General features: G+C 47.1%; 1 protein-coding gene across 3 annotated transcripts in view; it reads left to right on the top strand.

Annotated features, from left to right (window-relative positions):
• EPHB1 (EPH receptor B1) overlaps nucleotides 1-12234 on the top strand; it is a 473975-nt gene that overhangs the window by 153020 nt on the left and 308721 nt on the right. The window lies entirely within an intron of this gene.

Raw genomic sequence — 12234 nt, 5'->3', positions numbered from 1 at the left:
GTGGACTATGGCCTAGGACCACGATGCTCCCTATGTTTCACCATTAAACATCCCTCAAGGAGGGACACCTGGGTAGCTCAGTGGTTGAGTGTCTGCCTTTGGCTGGGGTTGTGATCCTGAGGTCCTGGGATCAAGTCCCGCCTCTGGCTACCTGAGAGGAGCCTGCTTCTCCCTTTGCCTGTCTCTGCCTTTCTCTGTGTGTCTCTCATGAATAAATAAAATCTTAAAAAAAAAAAAAAAAAAAAGCATCCCTCAAGGATTCATGGCTGGGGCCTGATTAAATTAATCATGAGAGGGCAAATCGATGCTGTCTCCTGCGCCAGTGGCATCAGTTGGCATGTCAGCCAGGTGGGCTGCCTAGAAAAAGATTGTGCCTGGGTGGGTTAGTGTGTGGACAGTATCTGTCATGGGTGAGGGGAGAGGTATGGCTGCATGAGGCCAAATGTTTGGTCATCCCAGCTAGCCCCTTCATGCCTGGCCTCCTATAAGTTGCACTTTTATAGTCATCACCTCCAAGAGTCATCCTGTAAAGGGGCTTCGTTAGTAGCCCCATTTTCAGATGGGAGAAATGACTTGATCACAGTGGTACTGAGTGCTAAGGGCGGGACTGAGAGGAAAAGCCAGCTCAGCAGGATTTCCAGCCCAGCCTCCACTGGCTCCTCTTTTCTGCTGACCCCATGGTCTTGTTCAGTGGCACAGATTTGGCTCCTCTGTGTCGCTGGTGGCAGGCCAGCCCTGATGTTCCAAACTCCCAGGAGATCCCAGGCAAGTATGGGCAGTCAGCATGCTAGCAGGTGATCCAGGCCTTCCTCACAGTCTGGTTTGGAAGCAGTGTTGTGTTTTCTAGGCGCCCATCTGTGGAGGAGAGCAGTGTCTGCGCGGGTCTGTCTGCTTCCTGAGGAAACAACTGATGCTCAGGAGTGGAAATGTCTGCCCTCTCGCGTGTGTCATTTCATTTCTAAGCCGAGAAGCTCCAGGGCTTCTCAGGAGATGGATCCAGGCTTCAGGAGCTCTGTCTCCAGGCCCTGGGAGTGCTTCGATGTCTTCCTTTCTTGCTGGAACGAGATGTGTGCGTTGCTGGGTATGCAGCAAGCTGGCCGAGAGCTCCAGTCTTGTGTGCCCCAAATTCTGATTCTGGCTGGTCCCTTGAGTGAGTGCAGGTGGAGGGCAGTGTGTGGGGCAGCATGACCTGGAGGGTGTCCTTTGCTGGTTCTTAGTGGGCTCCCAGCAGACGAGGGAGGCACCCCTATTGAGCAGTTCTGGCTTTCTTACTTTCCCAGTGTGCTGATCAGTGAGGCAGAAGGCTAGAGGAAGGCCATGGGCTCTTCCTACCATGGGTGCATCTCAGGGCTTAGAAGTAGAAAAGACTTACCTTGGATGCCTGATGCATGAAGTTCATCCCTCATCATCCTCATTATCATCTTTATCATCCTCCTCAGCCTCGGGGACCTGGAGGTTATGGACCATTTTTGCTGGATGTTCTAGGCAGAGAATGAGACAGCTCCTCACTGAGGTTGGCCCGAGTGTTCATTTGCTCCTGTCATTGCATCTGAGATCCTACACCGAGCAGCTTGCTGATCCCCGTCGCGCACGGTTCTTGCATGCTTCAGTGCCTTTGTCCTTGCTCTTCCCTCTGCCTGGAATTCCTTTCCATGCTTCTTGGACCAGCATACTTCTACTCACCTGCTCAGCCCCTGCTCAAGTGCCCCTTCCCATCTGACAGAATAAATATATTTCCAAGGATGGTGTTGAGCACATTCTAAAGTTGACCTCCTCCTTGTTTTCAAGTGCCCTGCACACACACACACACACACACACACACACACACACACAACTTTGGGTTTATTGAGGAGAAGAGCTTTCTAGATAGGGGCACAGCAGAAGCAGTGGCAGGAAGTCATAACTATACCTGGTGAGTTTGTGAAGTGATGGAGATACTGATAGATCCAGAGCTTCTTTCCAGGCCAGGAGTGGCAGGACATGGGCCAGGTGGGTCATGGATGTCACTGGCATCCAAGCTGATGAAACCATCCCAGGAGAATGGCCTGTAGGGTGAGACAAGACCTTCCTTAGAATCAGGTTGTGGTTTCAGTATGTTCTGAGGCCTCATCTTTGAGCCCAGTTTCTCTGTCTCTAGAAATGTGATAATACAGCCTGTCCCTTAGGTTGCTGTGGGAAGTATGTGGGGTGATGCAGGTAAAACACTAGAAGGTACTCAGATGGGGTGGCTGTGATTGTGACAGTCCTGGCTGAGAAGCTGAAGCCTTTGGGAGCAGAGATCTTTCCGTATATAACTTTCGATCTGCTAGGGACCTAGCATGGTGCATATGCTTATTGGCTGCTCATTTTTTATAATTGGTTGAGCAGAGATTATACCCTAAGAAGAATTTTGAGCCAAAAGAAGAGAGAAGGCCAAAGGAAGAAGGCTCTGGCAATGCTGTGTGTGTAGGTAGGTTAGAGGTAAAGTAGGGGTGTTGGAAGGGAGAGAGAGGTGAGGAAATATCAAGCATACTCTGAAGTGACCTGGAGGGGTCTTTGGAATGTCATGGAGACTCTTCTTCCTGCTTGGGCTCATGGGGCCTAGTGGGCAGGTAGCCTTGGGCAGAGAGGTGGAAGGGACGGACATATGTATGGGTAGAGGTGCTAATGGGTGTGTGTAGGTGTTGGGGTGTGTGTGTGGGTGGGTCCAGAGGACCCCATGCTGACCAAAAGACATATTTCTGCCCTCATATGACTTAAAGTTGCATGGGGAAGAATGGCATCTATGAAATCATTACTTGAAAATGTGGTGAGTGGTCAGATGAGAAAATACAGGAATTCTTTGAGATTTCAAACAAATACCTAATTCATACTCGGGGGCTTGGGGAAGGCAATTTGTTTCAAAAAAGCTTTTATCTTGTGGTCTTATTTATCACAATAAGAATAATTTAATAATTTTTACATGGATAAAGATGTTCATATTTTCTTTAACATAACCATGATATGGGATGCCTGGGTGGCTCAGTGGTTGAGTGTCTGCCTTTGGCTCAGGCCATGATCTCAGGGTCCTGGGATCAAGTCCTGCATCAGGCTTCCTGCATCAGGCTCCCTGCATGGAGCCTGCTTCTCCCTCTGCCTATGTCTCTGCCTCTCTCTCTCTCTGTCTCTCATGAATAAATAAATAAAATCTTAAAAAAAACTATAACCATATCATGATCATATCAAAAAAATTAATACTAATTTCTTAGTGTTATTAAATACTAGTCAGCATTGAAATTTCCGTGTCTCATAAAAGTTTTTATGGTTAGTTTATTTACATCAGGATCCAGACAAGATCCACCTGTTACGTTGGGGTGAATTGTCTTTTTATCTGTTGAAAGCTTTTGGGTCAGAGGGTTATGATCCCATTTGCATTTTAGGAAGCCCGACCTATTTGTAAGATGGATATGGGTTTGGGAGGGGCAAGAACTCAGGTGAGACGAAAGTTAGGTTGATGCTGTTGTCCAGAGGAGAGGGGTCTGGTGTGGGTGGGTGACAGCGATGGAGGTGGAGGCAAATGGACTTATTGGAAGGTATTAAAGAGGGTAAGCACAGAGAAGAGGTAATAGACAAAACAGGTGAGAGGAGGGAGCCAGGAATCCAGGAGAGGGTAGAGAGCTTTGGCTTGAGGCTCCGGCAAAAGGATGGTGGTAAACCTCTGGGATCCTGGGTCAAGCATGCACTCCAGTACTTGTACATTTATGTATTGTGTGGACATGTGTGCATGCTACTGTACTAATATATTCTGTGCATTTTAATATATGCAATAAAATAAAAACTATTTTAAAATCAAATAAAGATGAAATAAACAATATTTTAAAGTATCTTGCCATGATTAAATGCCTTCTTAATCTCATTAGCCGGTACAGCAAGGCAAAATATACACTCAAGGAAAGGTTCGTCATTAGCAATGGCAGGTATATATCCATATTTCAAAGAGTCTTCTTGATTATTTGATGTTTTTGGCCAATTTTCAGATCTGATTAGAGAGCATGGCTCTCAGCTCCTTGTGTGGCTGATGAAGAGCAATTACTAAGTGTAGGGCAAGTGTCAGCAACCTCAGGCTCAATGGGCTTTATTTACACTTGAGGTATTGGGATGGTTCAACTTGTGAGTTCTTTGCAGGAAGCTTTTAAAGGTCCTATTCCATTTTTATAAGGGTTAGTTTCGTCTCAGCCAGATTGTAGAACCTGTCAGTGCTCTTCACTGGTCATTTATAAACTGTAATGTCACGCTACAAATGAACACAGAGTTAGGGCCCTCTGGCCGCTTTCTGTATGCTGCCCTCCCATGCTTCTTTCCGGACAACTCAGAAGCTGTACCTGACACGTGACCCCTACCATAGCCTGAGCGAGGACACCCAGGGTCATCTGTATGACTCAGCTCACTTTTCCCCTTTCCTTTTATGTTTTAAGAAGAAATAGAAATGGAAGTGCAAGCACCCCACTTAGAGCCCTGGGTTGCTCTATGACAAGCCAGGGTTGATGGAGGGTCTTGTGCAAGGTGGTTAAGAAAGAAGAGGCCATAAGGAGCCTGTTGCTGGCTCTAGTCTGGGCTCTTGTATTCCAGGTACCTCTGTAGCTCATGGCATCTGGCTGGTGCATTGCTTCCTATTTGTGCTGGAAAGGCAAGGGTGGGTGTATGAGGAGGGGAGGGGCAGGGAGGGTTAGAGCTTTACATCTACCCTCTCTGGCCTCTTCAGCAGGCTGTCCAGGGGAGAAGCCCCAGCTTGCCCCCAGGCCTGATGTGTGGGCATGTACAGTCAAACCGGCACAGTTAACAGCATGAGTGCCATTAAAAATGAATTTGCCTAAGATCGTTGCTGCCCTTTCTGAGAATCACCTTCCCTGCAGGTCCTAGGGGCTGGAGGTCCATGGTTCTCTCACTCATTTCCCTTCCACCCAGCCAGAGCCGAGTGTGTATTTCTAGGGATGGTGGACCACCCTAGAAATGGTGCAGAGATGCACCAGGCCTTTGAGGCCTCTGCAAAGGGAGGGGCCCTGGGATGCCTGAGTGGCTCAGTGGTTGAGCCTCTGCTTTCGGCTCGGGGAGCCATCCCGGGGTCCTGGGATCAAGCCCTGCATTGGACTCCTGCAGGGAACCTGCTTCTCCCTATGCTTATGTCTCTGCCTCTCGTTCTGTGTCTCTCATGAATAAATGAATAAAATCTTAAAAAAAAAAAAAAAGGGAGGGGACCGGGTGCCCATCAGAGAGAGAAATCAGATAATGGATTAACCAGGCAGGGTTGGCAAAAAGAGATGTGTGAGGTTGTTTAAAATTGGTCAGTGTTCTACAGGCCGGTTGTTATTCCGTTACTGCTAATCCTAGATCGTGATGAACCCCCAGGAGATCGCAGGGCTCGCACGCCATTCCCAGGCTGAGCAGGTCCACCTTGACCCCACCACAGCCCACAGCCACATGTGCCCAAGAGGGAAAAAGATTGGAGGAAAGCAGGCCCTAATTGGCTGTGACTGTAACATTGCTGCTTGAGGGTGTGCAGAGGCAGTACAAGCAGCTGCTCTGGCCCTGGAGCCCCTGCAGTTCTGGGGACAGGAGCAGGTACCTGGGCGCTGGCAGGAGGGGGTGTCCGCCTTAATGGGACTGGCTGCTGCCCTGCCCAAAGGAGCTAACAGGATCTCCAGCCCCTGTGGAGTTCCCAGCCCTGGAAAGCAGGTCGAGTGTGAGAAGAAGCAGTGCTACTGGCCAATTAGGAGCCCATGCCGTGTGGCACTCTCTCCCCCTGAGTGATCATTTCCTTCCGAGGCTGGGTTCTACCCTCTGATTATCACAACGCCTTGCCTGTTTGGTTTTTCTCCACTTAACTCCCACACTCATTTTGTGCATGAATGAGTACAATGAAACCAGTTTAATTTGCTGTTAATTCTCTGTTCAAAATATTCTCTTATGTTTAAGAGACATAGTCCTTTTCATCTTTCTGCGGTGGTCTGGAAAGAAGGCACCTGTTGGGGTGGCAGAGGGGGCGAAGAGGGTTGTGGGAGATAGACACAGGTCTTTGGGGAGCAGATGAGCACCACGGAGTGGGACATCCCCTACAGCCTGTTTGGGGGGAGGGTCCATGGTGGTGGGGTCTTTATACTGTGGAGCTAGGGGTCAGTTTGTCATGGGACAAAATTCATGAGTGGGAGAAATACCTCCCAGGGGAGGGGCTATGGCGGAGGGATTCGAGGGTGCAAAGCCAAGCTGGCTTCTGTGGACCCCACATGTGGGAATGAGGAATTGAATTCTGTAGCTGATCACAGTTGTGAGGTGGTCGGGGAAGACATCTGATGTACTCTCTGATGAGAGACGAACTTTACAAATTGCTCAAGCTTCGCTAGTCTGAAAGAGATCTATTTTTGACAAAAGTTGCTTGTTTGGGCCAACCATGCCTGGCTCTTCCACCTGTCTGCTTTAACCAGGGGCCTTGGGGGAAGAGAGCTTTGCAGCTGGTGACAGGTGTCCAATCCCCAGGAGCAGGGTTGCATTTTGAGTGACGAATGACCTACACAAGAGGCGAATCTGCCAAGCCAAAGTAGTGAGTGGAGCTACAGCTTTGTTGCTGATCACTGGACAGTCGCTCAGGCCACGTGGAGGCCGAGGCAGCTGGGTGGGTTAAGTCAATCCATCTTAAGGGTCTGTCTCATCCTCCAATAACTGCAGGAAGACCCCATCCCTTGAGGAGAGCACCCTTTGGGATGCTTTTGTAAGTCGAAGATGGAGGAGGTTGAGAAACCACCACGGATCAGCTTCCTTCAACTTTCCTCCCTGGAGCTATCAAAAGTGCTGGGTGAGCAGCACTTTTGGGGAGCAGATGAGCACCACAGAGTGGGACATCTGCTCAAGAGCCTCCAGGAGGGTGTCAGGCATTCCTCTGTATTCCTTGGCATTCTCGATTCCCAGCCACCACCAACCTACATAGGAGGGCAGAGTTCTGCTTTGGGAGATGTATGTGCTTTATCCATCAGTTCAGGGCATCTATAGGGACCACTTGCCAGGTAAAGATGCCCAGGTGGGTGCAAAGGAAAAGGCGATGAGCACAGGTGGCCCATGGTGGGTAGATTTACAGAGGCCAGCCAGTATGGCTGTGGGGCTTACCACACTGTACTCCCTGGGGTACTGCCTGGCGAGGAGTGGGGAGGGAGTCCCAGAGTCCCAGGATACTGGGAAGCAGGGATCTTTGGAGCAGACGCAGCTCTGAAGGTGAGGTAGGGGGGTGCGCTGGGCTGGGTTGTGCTCAGCGAGCAGTTAAGGACCCCACCTCAGGCATGTGGCTCCTTCCCACTGCCCCCACTTGAAATGAGCACAGTTTGGGATACTGGGGCAGGGATTCCCACCAAGGAGTAAGCTGAGAATGGACCAAATCAGGGTCAGTGTGTTGTTCAGGGGCACTATAGTTGTACCAAAATGGAGTATCATCGAGGGATCTGGGTGGCTCAGTCAGTTAAGTGTCCAACTCTTGGTTTCAGCTCCGGTCATAATCTTAGGGTTATGAGATCGCGCTCCATGCTCAATGCAGGGTCTACTTGTCCCTCTCCCTCTGCCCCTCCTGCCCTGCCCCCACTCAAGTGTGTGTGCTCTGTCTCTCAAATAAATAAATAAATAAATAAATAAATCTCTAAAAAAAAGTGGAGCTTTTTTTAGCTTTTTAAAGCTCATCTTAAAGGATATAGAATGAAGGTAAACACAGTGTGTGCCCTGTCCTCTTGCCTCCTTTACTTTGTTATGAAATTTTCTTCCTCACCAGAAAAGAAGTCATGGCACTCAAGCTCACGTGTCTTACCAGGTGTGTCTCTACCACAAGCTGGGCCCTCCTCATCTCTGGCTTCACATCCAGCTTGTGAGCCACGTGGATGGAAGGCTGAGAATGGTGAGGACTGGCCCTCTGTTCTGCTGCTCCCACCACGCTGGCCCTGCCACAGCCACTCTCTGCTGCCCACTTGCTGTCCTTCTCCTTGGCAGCCAGTACTTGTCCGGTGGCAGCTACTGACGATGGTCTGTTCCTGGAGCCTCACTTCACAACCCACCATTTATCCTTACTCTGAAGAGTCTTGCAGTGAGGACACTGGTTTAATTAACTTTCTAACCAATTTGACCATACCCTCTATTTTCCCCTGGAATATATATTCTTGTTTCCCAGTTCCATAGATTACCCTTTGAGGAACTTGGCTCCAGACCTCTCATTCTCTTATTTCTTCTCCCATCCAAATCCTTCACATAATCCAAGCTGTGCCTCTCGTCCACCTCTTGCAGGATATCTTCCCTGATCATTCCAGGCTCACCTGTTCCTCCGTCCTTCCCAGGGCCCTGCTAGTCTGCACCAGTTAGCTCCAAGGATTCTTTTGGAGACTGAGGTGATAAAGAACATTTTTCAGGACAGTCACAAGCCCCAGGGTCATGACTTTCCAAGAACCTGATCACTACTTCCAACCTCTGCTGTCACTTGCCATAATTTCTCACTCCCACAGCCCCAGTGCCCCTGAACTCTGGGGCTCTCTGACTCTCCCAAGTCAGAGAATTTCACAGCCTTCAGGCCAGTGCCTCAGCTAGCTCACCCCCATCCCTGATCTCACCTTCAGGCCCAGGAACCACCCATCAGCCAGCTCAGGGCTTGCAGCAGCCCTGGCCATCCATTCACTGAACAGGTAGTGAGTATTTACAGCATGCCTGGGCCTGAGGATATAGGTGTGAACAAGATAGACCATACCCCTGGGATCATGGGAGAAAGATGCCATTCCTGGCTGGATTAATTCCCTAGGACTACCATATAAAATCATGGTAAGCCGGGTGCTTAGAACAATAGAGATTTATTCTCTCACCGTTTTGGAGGCCAGAAGTTGGAAATCAAGGTGCGGGCCAAGGTGATTCCTTCTGGAAGCTCTGAGGGATAATCCCTTCCATGACTGTCTCCTAGCTTTTGGTGGTTGCTGGCACTCCTTGGTACTCTTTGGTTGTAGCTACATAAATTCAATCTCGGTGGTGATAGGAGCCTTGTTGTGTCCATTACCTCCCAGCTGCCCTCTAGGCTATGGAAGGTGCATAGAGCCTTGCCATTTCCCCATGACTCCTGGGCAGGCCTTGGCCTGTTTGCAGTCAAATGCTCTACCACTGAGATATACCCCCGGCCTGTTTGAATTGAGCATCTTGCTCTTGGCTTCCCTTATGAAGCCCCCTTTGCCCATCTGCTGACTTCTCTCCTTCTGCCACCTGGTTTTGCTATGTTGCATTTTCTCTCAACTGATCTCCTTCATTGTGCCTTTGATTATGGCTCTGTCAGATCAAAGAGGAGTCTTCTCTCAGCCCAGGGCCTGTGGCCCTCCTGAGTGCTCCCATGGCAACATGTCTCTGTGGATGTGCCAAGTCTACAGACCCCCCAGCTGACAGATAAACTAATTATCCATGTTTCTCTGAAAATTCAGTCATGGTGAGTGCGACCTGGGCTCCCTGTATTTCTCCTGTTTCCCTTCAGACCTTCTAGGAAGGACTTAAACTCTGTCCTAAATCTGGTAGAAACCAGTTAGCCCATGAGGATGGCATCATAGACCAGAGTTAGGCTAGTCATCTTCCATGGGTATACTCTGCCTAGAATACCTATAAATGTAAACCATATTTAGTTTTGTTTTTGTTTACTAAATATCCCTGGGGTTGCAGCTGGTGTCTTTCTGGTGTTCTGAAGGGGTCACACAGACTTCTGCAGAAGTCTGTAAGTGTGCTGATAGCTTGAAAGCCATTTTATTATTGTATGCTAAAATAATGAATTAATTGATCAGAAATTACAAGAACAAGTTCAACTTTCACTGAACAAATTATGTTAGCATATTTGTCCAGGCCAGAGTCCTTGCCTGTCTAGATGATGGGTGGGCAAGCAGTGGCCTGTTTTCATGCCGTAATAGCAAGGCAGATTTACATGAGTGCACCAGAAACCTTATGGCTCACAAAGCCTAAAATATTTACTATTTGTCCCTTGGCAGAAAGTTTGCCAACTGTTAGCAAAGATTATTATAGTGGACATCATTTAGCCCAGCTCCTGGATAGTAAACTAAGGCCACCTGGGAAGGGTGTGCTCCTGAGTAGGCTGGATGACTTCCTGTAGAATGATGTTCTTTTCCAGCCAAGATGGTGTATCATCTTCAGAGATTTAGGGAATGCAAGCCAAGACTCAATTAATTGATGGTGCTATGGCTAGTGTGTATAGTAAGATCTCAAGCAGTAGGGCACATACCTATCTCTTAGTAGTCTTTTGAAGATGTGATAATGTCTTTGAAAACATTTTATAAGCTCTAAGGGCTATTTATTAAAGCGTATGTCAAAATCCCCTCAAAAATGAAATACTTACATATAAATCTAACAAGATATGGATGAGATCTTTATGAAGACAATGGCAAAACTCTGATGAACAAAATTAAAGAACTAAGTTGAGAGATATTCCATGTTCATGGATGGGAAGATTCAATATTGTCAAGGTGGCAGTTCTTCCCAACTTGAGCTATAGATTTAATGCAATCCTTTTTTTTTTTAAGATTTTTTTATTTATTTATTCATAGAGACACACAGAGAGAGAGAGAGAGGCAGAGACACAGGCTGAGGGAGAAGCAGGCTCCATGCAGGGAGCCCGACGTGGGACTCGATCCTGGGTCTCCAGGATCCCACTCCAGGCTGCAGGTGGTGCTAAACTGCTGCGCCACCGGGGCTGCCCAATTTACTGCAATCCTAATGAAAATCCTGACAGGTTATTTTATGGGCATAGACAAAATGATTCTAAAGTCTATATGGAGAGATAAGAGACCTCAAATAGCCAAAATAATATTGAAGAGCAAAGTTGGAGAACTTTAAGACTTACTATAAAGTTGCAATAATCAAGAGAGTGCAGTATTGGCAAAAGAATACAAACATAGATCAATGGAACAGAATAGAGAACCCAGAAAAAAGACCCCCACAAATATAGTCAACTGATCTTTTACAGAGGAGCAAAGGCAATAAAATGTAACAAAGACAATATTTTGAACAAATCATACTAGAACAACTGGACACCCATCTGCACGTGAAAATTGAAGGATCATGGAGCTGCTATCAAGACACAGACCTTACAGTCTTCATAAAAGGCATATATCTTAATTTTTTATCTAATAATTTAAAAAACAATAATAGATAATATTAATGAGTGATTATTATGGGTCAGGTGTAATGATAAACACTTTACAATAGCATCATTAGCTCTTCATACTACCTTGAGAAATAGTTATGTTGTATCCACGTTACCAGTGAGAAATCTGGGGCTCAGAGAGGTTGTGTGGGTTGCCCAGGGTCACACTGTTATTATCTATTTGGATTAGAACCCATGTCTTCTGACTTCAACTCCAATGCTCTCTTAACTGTACCATAGCTGGCTAGGTAAGGGTCCTCCAAAGGAGGCAGGTATATATATTTTTTGGCTGATTAGTAAAGCTTTGCATCTTTATTTATTTATTTATTTATTTGTTTGTTTGTTTTTTGAAAAATTTATTTTAAATCCAATTAATTAACATATAGTGTAATACTAGTTTCAGAGGTAGAATTCAAGAAGAGTTGGATATAACACAGTGCTCATGACATCACGTGCCCTCCTTCAAGCCCATCCCCCAGTGACACTGTTTCCCCAACCCCCTCCCCTCCTGTGACCCTCTGTTTCGTATGATTAAGAGTCTCTTTTTCCTCCCTCTGTTTTTATCTTCTTTATTTTTCCTTCCCTTTCCAGATGTCCATCTGTTTTGCTTCTTTAATTCCACAAAGGAGTGAAAGTATAGGGTAATTTTCTTTCCTGACTTATTTCTTTTTTTTTTTAATAAATTTATTTTTTATTGGTGTTCAATTTGCCAACATACAGAATAACACCCAGTGCTCATCCCATCAAGTGCCCACCTCAGTGCCCGCCACCCAGTCACGCCCACCCCCCGCCCACTTCCCCTTCTACCACCCCTAGATCGTTTCCCAGAGTTAGGAGTCTTTGCATCATTTTTTAAAAGGAAGGGCAGGTGGGCCTAAGGAATGTGGTGAAGCATGAAGAAAACACAGCCCATGTCTCTGGCCATTCCTAGATTTAGCACTGAATTTTGGCTGCTATGGAGTGAAGTTCCACATCATTTTGCTGAAATGTGAACCTAAGATGTAAAGCACAAAAGGGCCTTCCAGGAGGTACACAATTTGCCGTTTGCCATCTATCATCATTCCATACATTATATA

The sequence above is a fragment of the Canis lupus genome, chromosome 22 (genome assembly GCF_048164855.1).
Source record: "Canis lupus baileyi chromosome 22, mCanLup2.hap1, whole genome shotgun sequence".
NCBI classification, from domain to species: domain Eukaryota; kingdom Metazoa; phylum Chordata; class Mammalia; order Carnivora; family Canidae; genus Canis; species Canis lupus.
Note: the sequence above shows the minus strand (reverse complement) of the source record. Positions and strands in the feature narration are given on the sequence as shown.